The sequence below is a fragment of the Rhododendron vialii genome, chromosome 3a, assembly GCF_030253575.1.
Source record: "Rhododendron vialii isolate Sample 1 chromosome 3a, ASM3025357v1".
NCBI classification, from domain to species: Eukaryota; Viridiplantae; Streptophyta; class Magnoliopsida; order Ericales; family Ericaceae; genus Rhododendron; species Rhododendron vialii.
The window spans coordinates 12,281,164-12,299,773 of record NC_080559.1 but is presented as its reverse complement, the minus strand read 5'-3'; the positions used below and the strand labels follow the sequence as shown (position 1 = coordinate 12,299,773).

The following is an 18,610-nucleotide window of genomic DNA, read 5'->3' as shown; positions in this document are numbered from 1 at the left end:
TTTCCATGATACATCCGAATAATCATTTCTAGGATTAATCGATTCTGAATTCATCGTTTTAAATATCTGTATATGTATGGTTTGGTTCTTTGATTTGGTACTAAAGATAGAAGAACTAATAGAAAAGAATAACTCTCCTAATATATTACTTTTAATTCAAAAAATAAATTTTTTTCTTAGCGGAATGGGGCTAAGGCATCCCAGCCAGGTTGTAATAGTATTTTGGAAGAGAATATAGAAGTCCTATACTGAAACATAGCCATGACATAGTAGGCTACTCAATCCTTTGGGTTGACATGGTGGTTAAGACATGAGACTCAGGGATTCACTTGTTTTTTAGATTTTAAATTCGAATTCTCTCACGTGATATCAACTTTTAAGGGACCAGTCCATACGAAATCACCCAGACGGCAGGGTAGAGTAAGCTCCAACATGCAAAAACCACCACCACATAAGAGGATCTTCAATATACGAGTCTATATACTTGTGAACATGAGTTCTAAAAAAGCGGTCTTCACCAATCATTGATTTGAAGTGGATCAAAAGTCACAACAACTTTGGTTGCGTTTTTTCGTTGGTTTTTGAAAAGAAAGGTTTGTTCTGTTCTGTTCTGTTTCTTGAGCTTGTTGACTTGAAGTATTTTTGGTGCTTCTTTCAGACACATGTTCACTGTAAACGGGCGCTTCTTTCAGGGCCAGCTCATAAGTTTTGGAGGCCGAAAGCGAACCTCTTGAATGAGGCCACCCTATACTTTTCATATAAAGGTGGTCTACAAAGAGTCATAAAAAATAAAAAAAAACCAATACAAAAAATTTATCATACCTCAAAATCCATCATTTGAAAATTATTTTTCTCGCACTTTTTGCTGCAAACGCATTGATTAAGTCTCCATAGTTAAGCTTCTTCTCCAATTCCTTCTCGATAGACAACATAGCCAATCCATTTAATCTTTCTTGAGACATGGTTGACCGAAGATAATTTTTGATCAATTTCAACTTTGAAAAGCTTCTTTCCCCCGATGCAACTGTAATCGGTGTAGTCCACAATTTGGGCCTATTTTGTGGCTCTTAAATTTCAATTGGGCGTATTTTGTGTAAAGGAGGCTAGTGTAATTTTTTTTGACCAGACATATATATATATATATATATATATATATATATATACAGTACCCTTCAAGTAAGGGCGCCCTTACCTTATTAAGGTAAGGGCTTCCCCTTTTCTCCCTTTTCCCGATCGAATTTCAATGATCCGAGCCGCTCAATGTGTTCAGAACATGATTTTAAGGGTACCCGCGAGAAATCAGCAAAAAAAAAGATTAGGAAGGGCTTCATTCGAGCAGTTTTTATTTGAACCGTTCGATAAAAAATAAACAAAAACTGCTTGGATAAAGCCCTTTCCGGTCATTTTTTTTGCCAATTTCTTCCGAGTACCCTTAAAATCACGTTCTGAACACATTGAGCGGCTCGGATCATCGAAATTCGATCGGAAAATGGGAGGTCCTTACCTTAACAAGGTAAGGGCGCCCTTACCTTATTAAGGTAAGGGCTTCCCCTTTTCTCCCTTTTCCCGATCGAATTTCAATGATCCGAGCCGCTCAATGTGTTCAGAACATGATTTTAAGGGTACCCGCGAGAAATCAACAAAAAAAAAGATTAGGAAGGGCTTCATTCGAGCAGTTTTTATTTGAACCGTTCGATAAAAAATAAACAAAAACTGCTCGGATAAAGCCCTTTCCGGTCATTTTTTTTGCCAATTTCTTGCGAGTACCCTTAAAATCACGTTCTAAACACATTGAGCGGCTCGGATCATCGAAATTCGATCGGAAAATGGGAGGTCCTTACCTTAACAAGGTAAGGGCGCCCTTACCTGATTGAATCTGTATATATATATATATATAGGAATTCTAAAAATTTGGAGGCCCTCGTTTTAAATTTTTTTCGGAGGCCAGAAGCGCCCGCTTCCCTCGCCTTGGCTATAAGCCGGCTCTGGCTTCTTTTATGAACAAATGTGTCCCTTCCTCTTTGGTGACTATACCGAATAATCATTGGTTGGTCTATAAATATCATGTCTCATTCAATCTTAGGCTTCGTTTGATTCGATGTAAAATGTTTTACACGTAAAATGTTTTTTCAAAAAACAAACATCAAACTTTTATTTTTCAGTACTTGGTTGGCACTTGAAAAATATTTTCAGAAATCGACAAAATAGTGTAGGGCTTAAACGGTGGAGAGATCTGAGAATATTGGAATTGAACGTGGATCAGGACGGACGGTCGAGAAAATTGAACAGTGAAAATTGTAGTAGAAGACAGTGGGTTCATTTTGAAAAATAACTTACGGAAGATTTAAGGGTAAGCCATTTTCATCCAATTAATGGAAAATGTTTTACATATTAAATATTTTCATCATTTTTTACGCAACCAACCACCGAAAAATAGGTAAAACATTTTATCAGAAAATATTTTACGTCCAAACAAACGAAGCCTTAATCAATTCAAAAAGGTTGATTTTCCAATACTTTTGTTGAGTCAGAGATTTATTATCTGAGAGAGTACTACAACACACAAGTTTGGTGACACACCCATCAAATGTAGTGCTACTTCTGAGGAGGTAGACGTCCATGTAACAATAAACACCATAGTAGGGATGAATCTGTCTTTAAGTATAGAGTGCAAAACTTGCCTTGATCATTATTTTAATTCCATTGATTTTCAATTTTTTTTTATCGACAATAATTTTATTAAGAAAAACTTGATAAATGATATATCAAGTTGGGGGGAGAGGGGAGGAATATCCAACCAAAGGTTTGATGGAAAAAAAAAAAAAACCACATGTTGGGACAAAATCCAAAAACACCTAAGGGCCAAAGCCCAAAACACCTAAAAAAGCAAAGCCCGAACTGCACCTTGCCATTAAACCAACCAGTTACACCAAGAGTGGTAACTGGTGGGCGACAAAACAGAGAGGACGACGGTGAGAAGAAAGCAGCAGAAAGGCTAGGGAAAGGGGAAGAGAAGAAAAAAGAAGAGGGGGAGAGAAGAGAGAAGAGAGGAAGGGGGAAGGAGGGGGCGCCCGGAGCGAGGAGATAGGAGGACAGAGGATGCCCTTCCCCCAGCAGAAAAATTTTGAGTTCTGATTTTAATGTTAAATTTATTTGTTCATCACAAAAGGTAAACGTAGATTTTCTAACATATTAAACATTCACTCAGCTCTCAATTTTTTTTTCCTTATGATGCCAATTTCGGTAAATTAGCTCTAGAAGCACATAGTATTTTGTGTTTTGGTGACTTTCTTCGGGTGAACTGGAAGCAGAAAAAACTTGTCGCGAGGAAGGGCACGAACCACAGACCGCTCATAAAATTGTACATTTGACTTATAAATCCCCAATTTCGTGTTGTGATAGACGCGTAAATGTTCACATACGCGCTCCTTAATTTATCTTTGTTAAGTCCATCTATATTGTTACTCGGAGCTTAATACTTAATTTGTGTATTGTAGGTGTTGTGAGGTTCTAACATTTTAATAGGCCTTAAAAATGCTCCTATTCTGCGCGTGGTCTTGTGACAGTAAAACAATACAAGTGCTTCATATTTTTTGGTGGGCCCAAAGACTTTGGATTTTGTCTGATAGTTGGGCCAAGTGAAAGGAGGCCCACGTCATTGTCGGCAATGGGCATGGCCCACAGCTTTACACGTACGAGACCGCGGGTTTTTCTTAAGTCGGCTACAGTAACATGAATATTAAAAGGAGAGCCACGCATTGCAGAGGAGAGACCGGGCACTACGGCTGGGAACAGAAGGAATCAGAGGCTGCGAAGACCAACTTTCTGATGGCCGGCTAAATTCCTTTTCTAGGGCGTAGATGAAGCTTGAATTCTGAATAACGATGTTTTTGTTTTGATTTAGTGTTTTTATTATTCGAATCGTGGTTGTTTGACTTGAGGTATTTGCGGTATTCATTTTCTTTATCAAATCTTGTGCAAGATTTTCTAGATTTTTATGTACGTTCATACAACGCTTCTTAATTATTTGTAATAACTGAGTAAGATGAGTTATGCTCCCTAAGACGCGCCGTGCTATTAGACGATCCGTGCCATAGAGAAGGGTCGTACTAGTAAGACGGTTCGTGCTAGGCGGCGATACCTCATGCTATTCGGTGATTCATAAGTATATTTAGGCGATATTGTGTGGACCAACGAATCCAAACGATATTCGGATTGATTTGAGTAATTAACCTTTGTCATCGCATAAATATTGTTGCAACGGGTCGAGTAGACTCGAAACCCTTGATCTTTTCTCTCATAAACTCTCTCTACTTTTTAATTGCTTTATGATAATTTAGTTTTCAAAATTTTAGAAATCAAACAATCAAATCTCTTTCCAAATTAATTTAGAAATCAATGGATGCAATCGCAACTTAGCTTTCGTAATCCCTGAGGACAATACTCAGAGTACTTACCGCTATCTTTTAGGTAGTAGTAATTATTCTGTTTTATTAATTATTTTTGATACGAAAATAAAGCCATCATGCTGCAATGAGTGTTAGTAATTAAGGTACCCCAAGCATTATTGTTCCTTAATAGTATCTTCATGTCAACATAAAAGAGGAAATAATAATTCTCTCTTTTTTGATGGCTTATTGTTGTTACATAGTAAAAGATGAACTGTGCTTTCATTCGTGGAATCTCGGTCTTCGAGCCTGAGTTTATACTTTCTAAGAAGATGGCCAAACACATTTCCGATATTCTCCGAGCGCCCACGTTGGGAATATGTTCTTGTATTGTGCATAATGTAACATGCAGTTCTTCATGACACAACCGGTAATTTCCTGTTTTATGGTGAACAAAAACAAACAAACAAAGAGAATAGAAAACAAGATAATAATTTTTGTACTACAACACAAACTTAATTTGGTATTGTTTCACAAACTATCTTGGCATGAAAATTACCTGCTGAGGGAAATCACCATCGACCATTTGCGCGTTTATTAAAATCCTTGCTGCTTTATGTAGCGGTCTCGTATCTCTTTGAGCCTGGAAATATATATATGATGACATTAATAAAGAAGACGCAAATTAAATACTTGCAGTACTCCATTCTATAACTTATTTTCTTATGAAATGTGATCGAATAAGCTAGCAATTTAACACTTCGGATGTTAAGATCACTAACTTGTCCGCCATAAAGAAGTCCCAGGATAGCCCATGATGTTTGTACCAGATTCGTTCGATTCCCTTCCAACGGTTGATACTTCTGTATCACATAAACGCTAAACATGAGCAAGAAATTTTTATCAAGAATCGTGCACCATATCATTGGTTGCCCAACCCCCTTCTTCATTAAGCTAGCAATTTCAACTTTTTAGTCCAAGGATATCATCAGATCCATAATTAACCTAGGTGTTGGAGTTACCATAGATGGGCATGATTCAAGGCTTTCACCCCAACCCCCTTCTTCGTTTTGTGTTGAAAGCAAAAATCCAACAACTCTGCGGACTGCTTCACTGTTGTTGTATGTCTTTCCAACCGAAGCAAACCCCCCAAGAGCAAAAAATGTGCCGTAGATGAAACAAATTCCCCAGTATTCGTACCTGCCAACAGGGTTGTACACATTTGAGTCGTTTTCCTATTTGTTCCCAAAGTATCTCTATTTGCACAAATGAGTCCAAAAGAAAGCAGTTGAAACTCACCAAGAACCATCAGGCCATTGTATCTCTTCTAGAAAACGAATTGCTTTCGCCACTGAGGTTTCTATTTCTTTCTCTCTATGGCCTGGGTGCAAGCGTTTGAATGTCACAAGAGCCTGGATTATCGAAGTAGTGCACTCAACATGCCTAAGAAGGATCATATTGTTAGTTATATGGACCAGCCATTGTTTATAAACTATATGACGACGATAATAAAGGTTTAAGTTCTTACTCTTTCTCGACCACAATGTCAGCAAATATTTCCGAAGGATTGAAATCCTGAGAAGTTTAAAAAGTTGTAAAAAGGATTTGACAAACCATCACATTGTTTCATCGGTGTGTCACTATTTAAAAGTGAACAAAGAAAGAAAAGACATGGCTTGTTTTAGAACTTCTTTAATAAGAGTGTAAAAGGAGGCTTGTGCGACAATAACTCTTTGTAGAACCAAAAAATTACCTGTAAATATGGTTGTGGAATTGGGGGCTCTAAGTGGAGAGAGAAGTTAGATAATTCAGTTAGTTAAGTTATGAATTACCAAGTTGTGAAGTAAGTTTATAAATAGCAATGAATAATATGATCTATGTAGTACCTGTAAGTAAAGCAACCCATTCACAGCATCGTGCAATCGCTCGACATCAGCTTTTTCTCCAGCAATTTCAGAAGGCATTTGAGAAAGCAAGAGTAGACACTGCATGCAAAAGAAAAAAATTTGGTTACGGCGAACAATTAATTTCTTAATTGCTCCAAATATGTGCTAATGAATACAGATGTAGATTACCTTAAACGATTCTGCTGTGCAATCCGAAACCCCCCAACCATGGTCTTGATCCAAGAAAGTCCACGATCCTTTAGTAAAGTGCCGATACATACTCTTGAAATCCCCAGCTGGATTTTCTTTGACCTTCAATTTAACAGTATAAACAGCTAAATGAAATTTCACTAAACTTAACCATACGTATGTAATTGTGTTTGTGTTTGTGTATGTACACAGACATGCATATCAGATGGTAGAAAAGAACCTGTGATTCTTTGATGTAAAAATGTGCTTTCTTTAGCGAATCGCCGTATTCATCTACCATATTGCTGGCAATAATTGCTTGAGTTGCTAAAGCACAATCCCATAGCTGACTACCAAAACTCTGCAATGAAACAACCGGATTAATTGACAATTGAGCCTGAATGGAACATCGAGATTACATTATAAGCGACAATCTCAAAATGAAGAATGACGAAACCAGAATTGAGATTGTCATAAAAAAAACTAACTTGCATTTTCATTCCATCTTCGGCCAGCCACAAGTAATCCGGAACTCTAGCTAGATGGTACTTGAACTCATCACCATTTGGGTCCTCTGCCCAGCAACACATCATGTGCAAACTCTGCAACAGAAACAACTTCAATAGGATTTACAATCAAGTTCTCTAGTTTAGGTGACTTAATTACCTTTTCTACACATCCTATGGCAATGAATCTGCTGCTCTCTACTCCATAACGCATGTACTTAATCGCTTTTTGCATGGCTCTCTCTCTAATCTCTTTGAAGGGCCAACGGGTTATAATTGGCTCGCTCAAGTAATGAAGACCATCCCAAAGTAAGTCTTGTACAAAGGTATGACGGTGGTAGAGATCCTCCTGCAGTAGCGATAAACATATCGGAATTGTAATTTCCTAACTTATACATGAATCGTAAGACAGAAATGATCAACAATAGATTTTACCAACCTTACAACAGTCATGTCGCGCTTTGTTCCGGCAGATTTCCTCATATGGCTTGGTGTGAATTTCTTGTCTCAATGCCTTGACTAGATCAGTGATTGGCCCATGGTATTTCTTCCCATACAATCAAATACGACATGGGCATGTAAGACGTGCGACAATAGCACCACATTATCGCTAATTAAAGAAATAGATGTTGATCAGACCAGGCTACATAATAGTACAAAGACACACTATAGAAATTCGTAACTCTCATGAATTTGATTCTCTCAACAAAGAGTAAGTAAACCAACTTTTCGCTACCTGGATGATAAGGGAAAAATGAAGGAAAAAGCCAGAACTCTGGAGGCACAGGATTGCAGCCTACCCATTCATACACACCTAGCACCTGAAAAGGAGAGATTCAAAACAATCCATCAATTTTATCTTAAGAAGAGAGAACATATTTCCACAAATTTTCCTTGAAGTTTGAAAGAAAGTTGCATCATACTGAAAGATAGATCTTTCCCCAAGAAGGAATTCCAGTTGCACCACTATTGTCAAGAATCCACTCCCGGCCTTTGGTCATTGCCCCATTTTCTCCATCATCGGGCCCTTCTCCTAGCAATCGCAAGGCAACATAGCTAAGTGCCGAACCGATCATGGTGCTGTGGCCTTCTATATAGAATCCCCATCCCCCATCATCGTTCTACATAGCAAACATTGCGCCAATAGCTTAGATACACATTGGACTAGTTTGGATTTTCTATGCCAAAGTGTAACGCCCCGATTTTCGGACACGTTATTTAAATCATTTTCAACTGATTTAAAAATTCATAAAAACTGAGATATAAGAAATGAAATTTTATTAAATAGAGTTTAGCAGCGGAAACCTCAAATACCAAATTCAAACCTACTTAATAGTCTTACAGACCAACAAAATGAAATAGAGTTTGACAAATGTGATAACACTTATGAAAAATTTAAATAAAAATACTTCAAATTAACAGAGCTTCTAAGGGTATGGCCTCCAAGGCTCAACAAACTCCCTTCCTCAGTTGAGAGGTCCTCATTCTGGTACGGATCATCTTGCAGCGGATTCTGCTCTTTGGTCTCCTGATTACCTGGCATGAAACGCCAGCCCAACGGCACTATAATGAGTTTTGAAACTCAGTAGATAATCCCAACCCTACTACCCCCTTACCTTACAATTAGCAGATCAACGATATAATAATTCATAATATACAGAAAGTACGGAACAATAGCACATCGTCTTTTTCTTTACTATCCATCATCTTACATGAAATCTAAGGATCATCTCCACGAGATCCTTTCCTCCCACATCCACTAACTACAACCGTCTCATGGGTCCACCATTCCTCTTGCTTATCCTGCACCAGGGTCCTAGGTGAGCGCATCTAAGTTATGTACCGAGTATGTTCTCACTTAAGACCATAACAGGAGGATCGAGTCATCCCATGACGTATCGTACATTAGGGTCGGACATCCACTACCCCACGCTAACTATAATCGTCTCATGGGACCCATTCTCTTTCTCCAAGAGAAACTTCCCATGACGTATCATACATTAACGTCTCACTAACTATAACCGTCTCATGGAACCCATTCTCTTCCTCAAAGAGAAACTTTCCATGACGTATCATACGTTAGCGTCACAACACCGGGCCCCGCAGGTAACCCATTTCAACACAGGGCCCCATAGGTTACCCTTGCCATCACCATGGCTCAAATCACAATTCACATACTCACACTTCCAACACTTTACCAATTTCCATTTACTTAACATCGTTTATATGAGTCACTACTCGTAACCACCCTGTGAAACCTATTTGTCCAATCTACAACCACAACAATAATACTTCATAATAGCTTAATCAACAAACAACATGTATCTCAAAATGAAAGCAAGCATAGCAATTGGTATTGTGGCTGATGCCCTTAAGGTTCGTTGACAAGAAAATTGATATTAGTTTTTATTAATCTCTTTTTAGGGTTGTTAACAATAAAAATAATAACACCAAAAATAATTTTATTCCTTTCTAAACCTAATACTTTTAGTTACTAAATCCTTTCGAGGTTAACATATATTGCAGATCCCAAAAAAATAGTCATTGGTGTATCCTAAAAGTTTAAAAATTTTGCACAGGTGGTAAAATAATTAATTTCACATAGTTTAGGATCATATTTTAGTACAAACCAAGACACATGGGGTAAACTGTAATTTTTGACGGATGGGTTCCTATTACGTCAGTCCTCTTCCACTGGTACTGTACGCACGCAGTTATATATATAACGTACATATATATGGTTTAAATCCGGAATTTCAAACGGGTCGTGTGATCAATCCCGACATCGAAAATGGGCTTATTATACCTTTCTGGAATCGTCTCGACAAGACGAACAAGATGAACGGATCAGATTTTTCATTTGAATAGTTTCACAAAAAAAAAAAAAACAGATCTGAACAGAAAACGGGAATTTTCGATTTCTTCAACGCACAATGCATGGATTTGTTTCTTTTCAATTCCTATCATTACAACTAATATAATAGCACATTTATATACTTAGGAGAAAGTAGAGAAGAGATTAATCTACCTCGAATTCGGTTACAAGCGAAAAACGGATTCTGGATGGTTTCAGAAAAAGGAAAAAGACGGTGGCAGCAGAGAACTCGGGCTGACTTTAGTCGAGCGATGGATGTTTCTCACCACAATTATGCAGCTACGAAAATGATTTGGCTATCAATTTTCGGATTATATGAGGTGTGGGTTTTGTATAGAGAAGTGAGAGAGAGGGGGTGCAAGTGTAGAGATAATAGGAGTGTGGGGGATAAGTGTGGAGGTGATGGAGTGTGAGAGGGAACTAAGAGAAGGAGAGAGAGAGTGAGAGAGAGCTGCCGAGAGTGGTAAGAGGGAATCCCATAAATTATGGGATGGAAAAATGTTAGGGTGTGGGTGAGTTAGTTAGGAGAGAAAACAAGATAAGTATAAATGCATATATATCTATGTAAGGTTTAGAATTATCTTATGACTAATTCTAATTATACATTTAATCATGTAGTCATATTAATGAATCTAATTAATTAACGAATTAAACATTAACATTTCAATTTTTTTTTATCTAAAATTTAAGAATGTTACACAAAGATTCATGGGAATTGAATTAGAACTTACCTGATGAAGATAAAAATAGTGAATCAACTCCTTTTTGTGTTCTGCTGTTAGAATTGTATTGATTGCTCCACTAATGTATAGGATGATTATCTGCAAAAAAAAAATTGTAACACTCGTAATTGGTTCAATAGGAACACTCAGATGGCTTGACATCAAAGGAGAAAAAACTATCCGATTAGTATACTCAACTAAGGATATTTAGTTACCGATTGAGGGTATCCAGGGCCAGCTTGCACGCACCTCGGACTAATCCCTACAGCCCCTCCCACAGCTATTTCACATGCTTACGCGTGGGGGGTGAGGTGGTGTTTTTTGACTGGAAATGGTATCAGTCAATAATGGGGAGCAAAGGCTAGTTCTCCCTAAATTTTTTATCCGAATTTTTTTTCAATATTTTTTTACCTTTCGTCTTAATTTTTGGAATTAATCATTTATCTCGCAGGCCCTACCCATCCCTCAAAACTTTTGCTCTCTTTCTTTTGCAATTTTATGTGGTAGACACGTGATTATGAGAGTTTTAGAGAAAAAATTTAATTATGTCTCTTTAGAATAATATGATCATAATAATAAAATTTCCGCACCGGTTCAAACAGATTCAAATTTGGAGCACTTAATTTTTTAACCATATTTTTTAATATATAAAAAGTCTAAAAAAATTAAATGCTCTAATTTTCAATCCATTTAAACGAGTGCAAAGATCTTATTGTTCTGATCATATTATTTTAAAGGGTCATAATTAAATTTTGTCCCTACGACTCTCATAATCACGTATCGCTCCACAGGATCCTAAATAAATAGCATATACTTAATTATGAGAGACCTAGAGATAAAAATTAATTATGACTTTTTAGAATAATATGATCAGAATAATAAGATCTTTGCATCGGTTAAAATAGATTGAAAATTTGAGCACTTAATTTTTTTTAGATTGTTTATATATTAAAAAATATGATTAAAAAATTAAGTACTCTAATTTTGAACCGATACGAGGATCTTATTATTTTGATCATATTATTCTGAAGAGACATAGTTAAATTTTATTTCTAGGACTTTCGTAATTAAGTTTCTGCTCCATAGGATTGCAAATAAGGATGACAAGGGTTTTTTTTCCCTCCTAAAACGCTGTTGTTTAGGGGCTGGGTAGGGCTGCTACCTCCCATGGACAGTAGAGCCCCCGCGTCCTAATTCAATAGTGTGTTGAATCGGGAAAAAATTTCAGTGCCGGGTGGGTACCACATGGTGTCCACTCCGCACATCTAAGCCGTCCATTGCATTTTTGAACAAATCGAATTTGAAGAGAGGAAAAAAAAAGTGTTTGAGTGAGGAGAGAGAGAATTTTAATCCGAGCCGTCTAAAAGTGTATTCAACGGTTCGGATGTACCAAGCGGCTACCTAAAAAGTCTTCAACTATAGTTTTTGAAAATCCAAAAAATTACTACTTCCTTTCAGTTCTCAAATCAGCACCAAGTGGCCACCCGCCCCCACCACCTCCAAATGTTGTACCCCAGGCCTCACTGCTATAAATACACCCCTCTCTTCAATCCGAAAAACACAACCCACAAACACCACCACCACCACCACCACTGCATTCAGAGAGGAAAAGAGACAGAAAGCTTGGAACTCCAAGAATGGTGGTCTAGAGAGAGAAAACAAGTGGGTTTCGGTTCCGCACTCATCCGAACACAAATTCGAGACACACCAACTCTAGCACGACCCCGAGCACCTCCAAACCAATCCCCAATCACCCGAAGTCAGCCCGAGTGTTCTGTTGCTCCGCCATCTTCTTTAATTTTTCTGAAACCGTTTTTTGCCTTCCGGACGGATTCGAGGTAGAATAATCGCTTCACTACTTTCTCCTACGTATATTAGGTGATTGCATAATGATTTTTAGGGGTATTTCTGGTAGTGAAAATTTTATAGATTTTTATTTATGGTTGAGAAGTTGTTAGGTAATTTTTGTAGTGAATAAAGTTGTAAACAACTTGACAACTTAGCATATACTTATTCACTACCGGAAACAACTTGACATTTCTCAACAATTTATTCACTACAAAAATTACCTAACAACTTCTCAACCATAAATAAAAATCTATAAAATTTTCACTACCGGAAATACCCCTAAAAATCATTATGCAATCACCTAATATACGTAGGAGAAAGTAGTGAAGCGATTATTCTACCTCGAATCCGTCCGGAAGGCAAAAAACGGTTTCAGAAAAATTAAAGAAGATGGCGGAGCAACAGAACACTCGGGCTGACTTCGGGTGATTGGGGATTGGTTTGGAGGTGCTCGGGGTCGTGCTAGAGTTGGTGTGTCTCGAATTTGTGTTCGGATGAGTGCGGAACTGAAACCCACTTGTTTTTTCTCTCTAGACCACCATTCTTGGAGTTCCAAGCTTTTTGTCTCTTCTCCTCTCTGAATGCAGTGGTGGTGGTGGTGGTGTCTGTGGGTTGTGTTTTTCGGATTGGAAAGAGGGGTGTATTTATAGCAGTGAGGCCTGGGGTGCAACATTTGGAGGTGGTGGGGGTGGGTGGCCACTTGGTGCTGATTTGAGAACTGAAAGGGAGTAGTAATTTTTTGGATTTTCAAAAACTATAGTTGAAGACTTTTGAGGTAGCCGCTCGGTACATCCGAACCGTTCAATACACTTTTAGACGGCTCGGATTAAAATTCTCTCTCTCCTCTCACTCAAACACTTTTTTTTTCTCTCTTCAAATTCGATTTGTTCAAAAATGCAATGGACGGCTTAGATGTGCGGAGTGGACACCATGTGGTACCCACCCGACCGCACTGAAAATTTTTCCCGATTCAACACACTATTGAATTAGGATGCGGGGGCTCTGCTGTCCATGGGAGGTAGCAGCCCCTACCCAGCCCCTGAACGGCAGCGTTTTGGGAGGAAAAAAAAACTCTTGTCATCCTTATTTGCAATCCTATGGAGCAGAAACTTAATTACGAGAGTCCTAGAAATAAAATTTAACTATGTCTCTTCAGAATAATATGATCAAAATAATAAGATCCTCGCTCAAATTTTCAATCTATTTTAACCGATGCAAAGATCTTATTATTCTGGTCATATTATTCTAAAAAGTCATAATTAATGTTTATCTCTAGGTCTCTCATAATTAAGTATATGCTATTTATTTAGGATCCTGTGGAGCGATACGTGATTATGAGAGTCCTAGGGACAAAATTTAATTGTGACCCTTTAAAATAATATGATTAGAACAATAAGATCTTTGCACTCGTTCAAATGGATTGAAAATTAGAGCGCTTAATTTTTTTAGATTTTTTATATATTAAAAAATATGGTTAAAAAATTAAGTGCTCCAAATTTGAATCTGTTTGAACCGGTGCGAAAATTTTATTATTATGATCATATTATTCTAAAGAGACATAATTAATTTTTTTTTTCTAAAACTCTCGTAATCACGTGTCTACCACATAAGATTGCATAAGATTGCAAAAGAAAGAGAGCAAACGTTTTGAGGGATGGGTAGGGCCTGCCGCCTCCCATGGACAGCAGAGCCCCCGCGTCCATTGAATCATCAGGCACATGGTTTTTACTTAGTACTGCTCCTACTTTGTTAGAGCATGTACACTAAGGAAAATGTATTTTAGCTACCCAACAGTCCACTTTTTTAATTTTATCTACTCAAATCTTTCTCAACTCCACACCGATCCTTTCTATTATCATCTTTATCCTTATAAAACTCTATTCAATTCAATTGCAGTACTATTTTTTTCCTCTCTCTCCACAGTTCTCTGTCCAAAATCAGAAGACCGAAACCCACCCACAAATTGACTACCATAAATCAATTACGGAGTAACCCAAAATTTGAACTGTACAAAATTATTCCTTGCAAGGTGGGGTTAGGAAGGGGGAGGTGAAAGTGCTGTCGAAGTCGAAGTTTACGGGGGGGGTGAGGGTATCATTATGAAGCAAAGGAATTAATGGGGAGGTTGGAAATTCTGGGGATGGAGATTTATCCTTGCAAGGTGGGGTTAGGAAGGAGGAGGTGGAAATGCTATCGAAGTTTTGTGGGGGGGGGGGGGGTGGGGGGGGGGGGGGGGGGGGGGTGGGGGGCGTGTCATTATGAAGTGAAGGAATTAATGGGGAGGTTGGGAATTCTGGGGATGGAGATTTGTCTTTGCAAGGTGGGGTTAGGAAGGGGGAGATTTGTTATGAGAGAGAGAGGGAGAGAAAACTACTGAAGAAGAACGGGAGAGGGAAGTTAAAATTGAGACTCCTTTGATCTTGTATTTGTTTATTAGGGGTGGGGGCAATACCAATCAAAGACAAAAAAGTGGGGAACAAAATAAAAGAAAAAAATTGAAACACGAAAAAGTACCTCCCACATAACCTTCTCTCCTCAACTTACCTTTGCCCTTCATCTCATCTTTACCTCCTGTTCACTTTGCCAACATTTCTAAACTGTAACTCCTCATTCTTCATTTTTACTATGTTTCCCCTGTCATCCATCCTCTCCCAATATTTTCCCCCCAACTGCCCTTTCATTTTACTCCCAGGGCAAAACCACCACCCAAAAACCCATTTTCTCCTTAATATATACCACTATCCTTGTGAGTTGACTCATCAAATATGATTATAAAGATGACATATATCCACCCCTTTGTCTTTTATCTCATCTTGTCTTCTTATCTTTTCTCACCACACTTATCTTCTCATCACTCATGCAAAGCCATTGCACTTTCACGTGCCCACCCCTCACAAAATCGCCACCTACGGCTTGTCATGCAAAATCATATATTTTTACACTAAATCTACTAATTACATGAAACAAATTCCTTACTCAATGCACGGGTGAAATATTAATGAAAAGTGTGGATATTACAATCCACCAAACCCGTCATAACATTCAAATTAGTAAAATACCCGGACTGGGTATCACACTACCGCTATGCAGTCCGCTACAATTGTCGATGTACTTACGTGTGTGTGTGCGCGCGCGCGTGTGTATATATATATATGTGGAGAGAGAGAGAGAGAGAGAGAGAGAGAGAGAGAGAGAGAGAGAGCTTAGTAGGGGAGGAGTGAAAAACATGGGATCGGAATTTTCAACAGGCCAGTGGCCATCACTTGACTGGATTGCACGATTTAATCGAATATCTTTCTTCAAAGCAGTTGTCACGGTCTCATACTTCACATCCTCTGTCTCCCCCAATCTCACTGTTGGTATACTCAAATCGATGTTCTTGTTTTCCTTTTTCAGCTGTAAACAAAGAAATTGCACTACTTTTTATGGTCTATCAAAGGAAATGGGTGTTTAATTTTAGAGAAACTTACGGCAGCACTCAATTGCGACCGAAGATCAGCACAACAGGTCAAAAAAAGAAGAAGAAGAAGCATAAATGCAAAAAAAATACAAAAGATTATTAGGCCAAAAAGCAGTTCTTTTCTGTGTCTTTTTACAGGGAGACAAACAAACACAACTTATATAGATAAAAAAATAAAAATAAAAAAGGGGTAAATTTCACTGACCTCCCCTGAGGTTTCTAACACAGACAAAGACGTCCCTCGAGGTTTCTTAAATGCCACTAACCTCCCCTACTTTTGAAAGAATTATCAATATTCCCCGTCTGTGAAGTCGCCGTTAAGTTTTTAACAGAAAATCATGATGTCATCACATTTTACAAGCCTAAATCCCCCAATTACCCTTGCAACCGTGGCCAAACAGCCAATGCTTTTCTTCCATACTAAATCTAATATTCACCCCTCTCAATATGATTTTGAAAAGTAAATAGAACCTGATAGTTCAAACTATTCACAAATTATTCTAAAGAATATTTTGACAAATCATTCACTAATGTTTATCGATGTTATACATACGTATGTCAGATAATTATATCAAATATATACCCACATGGTATAGAACTATTTGTTTATACATTGTATATATTATGAGAATTGATTTTTACACTCTCCTTTTTATATCCACAAACCCTTTTTTGTCTTTTAGCAAAAAAAAAAAAAAAAAACACTTTCAACACTAAAAAGTAAAAAAGAAAGTGTGGATATCAAAAAAGGTATTGCATGTGAAAATCAATTCCCTATATTATATTCCATCAAAAATTTTAGTCTACTATTAAAGTTGAAATCTTTAATTTTATGCAAAGTACTTCAAAAAATGATTAAAAAAACACTACGCGCACAAACATGGCGTGCATAGATGACTTGTGGGGTCCACTTCGAGATCCCACACAAACAATCTGAACGTTCATTAAATTTACAATTTTTCAAGTAGTTGTAAAAAATTTGCTCAATCGAAAATCGAATGACTGTAAATTCTTGATCAAATCTACTAACTTTTCATTTAAAATCAAGATCCTGAATTTTGAATGAAAAATGATTTTGATTCTAAATGAAAAAGTTAGAAAATTAGATTAAAAAAATTACAATAATCCAACTGAGCTGATTTTTTGTAGGGCTACTTGAAAAATTAATTTAATATTATGAACATGAAGGATTATTTGTGTGGAACTCCGAAATGGGCCCCACAAGTCATTTGTGTACAATCTGTGCACACCATGTCTGGCGCGTAATTGGATTGAAAAATAACGTGCATAAGGATATGTTTGGTTGTGTTTTCATTTCTGAGTTTTTGAGAGGGAAAAGTTATATAGAGTTTCACACTTTTTTTTTGTGCCTTCAATCAACTTGTTTTTCAAATTTTGGCCTCTCTCTCTCTCTCTCTCTCTCTCTCTCTCTCTCTCTCTCTCTCTCTCTCCCTAGTTTTTGGGTACATTAAGTCCAAACATATTTAAAAAGTAAAAGAATTACAAAAATTTAACTGAAAAAGAATAAAGGTGCCAATTTTGATTTGCCATGTCCATTGTTTTTATAGTATCCCTTTCATTCTAGTGAATTTGTTAAGAATTTTCAAAAAAAAAAAAAAATTCACTTGTTAGATAGAACTGCTTTAGGTATAGCCAAAAAGTGAAAAGAAATTGACAAAATTATAAAACAATTTAAAAAAAAGAATGCAAATTAGGAAGCAATCAAAGATATTAAAAAAAAGGTTCTTTGAGAAGAAAACCGAACATAGCTATTTTCTTATTCAAAAAATAGCAATTTGAAAATTGCAACATATTTATTAATGAGTGTCACATTTTTTTTATTAGCTACGATTTTTTTGTCTTTGTTCAAATTTTTTTTTTTGGTCTTTTGTCAGTTTTGCGTTAATTTTATGTGGATTGTTAGTTCATCTGGATGAGAGGAACCAATAATTTACAAAATTAACACAAAACTAATGAAAGTTGAAATTAAAAATATTTGAATAAACGAAAAATCATCCAAAAGGGTTATTAAGCCAAACCTCCCGTAGTGGAATTGGAAATTGGGGATGGAACTAGGGTAAAACTAGGATACTTGGCATGGTGTGTGCAAAAAATTATGATTTTTTGATCGTACATATGCAAAAATTTATTGCAACAAGTTTGAGGCAATTGATTCAATTGGGCATTGATGGAGAATATAGAATAGGGTGGTCTTCCATTAACAGCTTATAGTGAAAGCAATGGACAAAGGGGAGGAATAGAAATAAACAAATAAGGCAAATGAGATGCTGACCATAGAGGGCATTTAAGTCTTTTTCTCTTCAAGACTAACACTGTTTATGCTCATTTAATTAGATGGGGGAATCTTGATAATTGTTTCAAAAGTAGGGGAGGTCAGTGGCATTTTAGAAATCTCAAGAGAGATCTCTTTTTGTGTCAAGAACCTTAGGGGAGGTCAGTGAAATTTTCCCAAAAAAAAATCAGATACAAGTTGGAGTTTGTAGTTACCTGCATCTGTATTAGAAGATCAGCACAGGGTGTGGCTCGGGTTCGATCTTTTTTAAAGTTGTCCATTGTACTCCTATCGAGCTTGTTCAACTGCTTCGCGCTCTTCCGGTGTTCCTGCATCAGGCTCGAATTCCCAAATTTGTCTACCAATGTAGTTGTTGGTGCTAAACAAATATGTTCCCTTGCCTTCAACAATCTTTAGCTTCTACATTTTGTAATAAGTGTTTT

General features: G+C 37.2%; 2 protein-coding genes and 1 pseudogene across 2 annotated transcripts in view; all 3 read right to left on the bottom strand.

The window, feature by feature from the left end:
- LOC131321037 (dammarenediol II synthase-like) overlaps positions 1-13,034 on the bottom strand; it is a 132,703-nt gene extending 119,669 nt beyond the window's left edge. The window contains exon 1 of the mRNA XM_058352053.1: positions 12,823-13,034. The gene's annotated coding sequence lies outside the window, so the exon portion shown is untranslated. The remainder of the gene's footprint in view (positions 1-12,822) is intronic.
- LOC131321042 (uncharacterized) overlaps positions 1-18,610 on the bottom strand; it is a 59,953-nt gene that overhangs the window by 36,410 nt on the left and 4,933 nt on the right. The gene's annotated exons all lie outside the window — the stretch shown is intronic.
- LOC131321048 (dammarenediol II synthase-like) lies at positions 4,633-7,574 on the bottom strand (annotated as a pseudogene).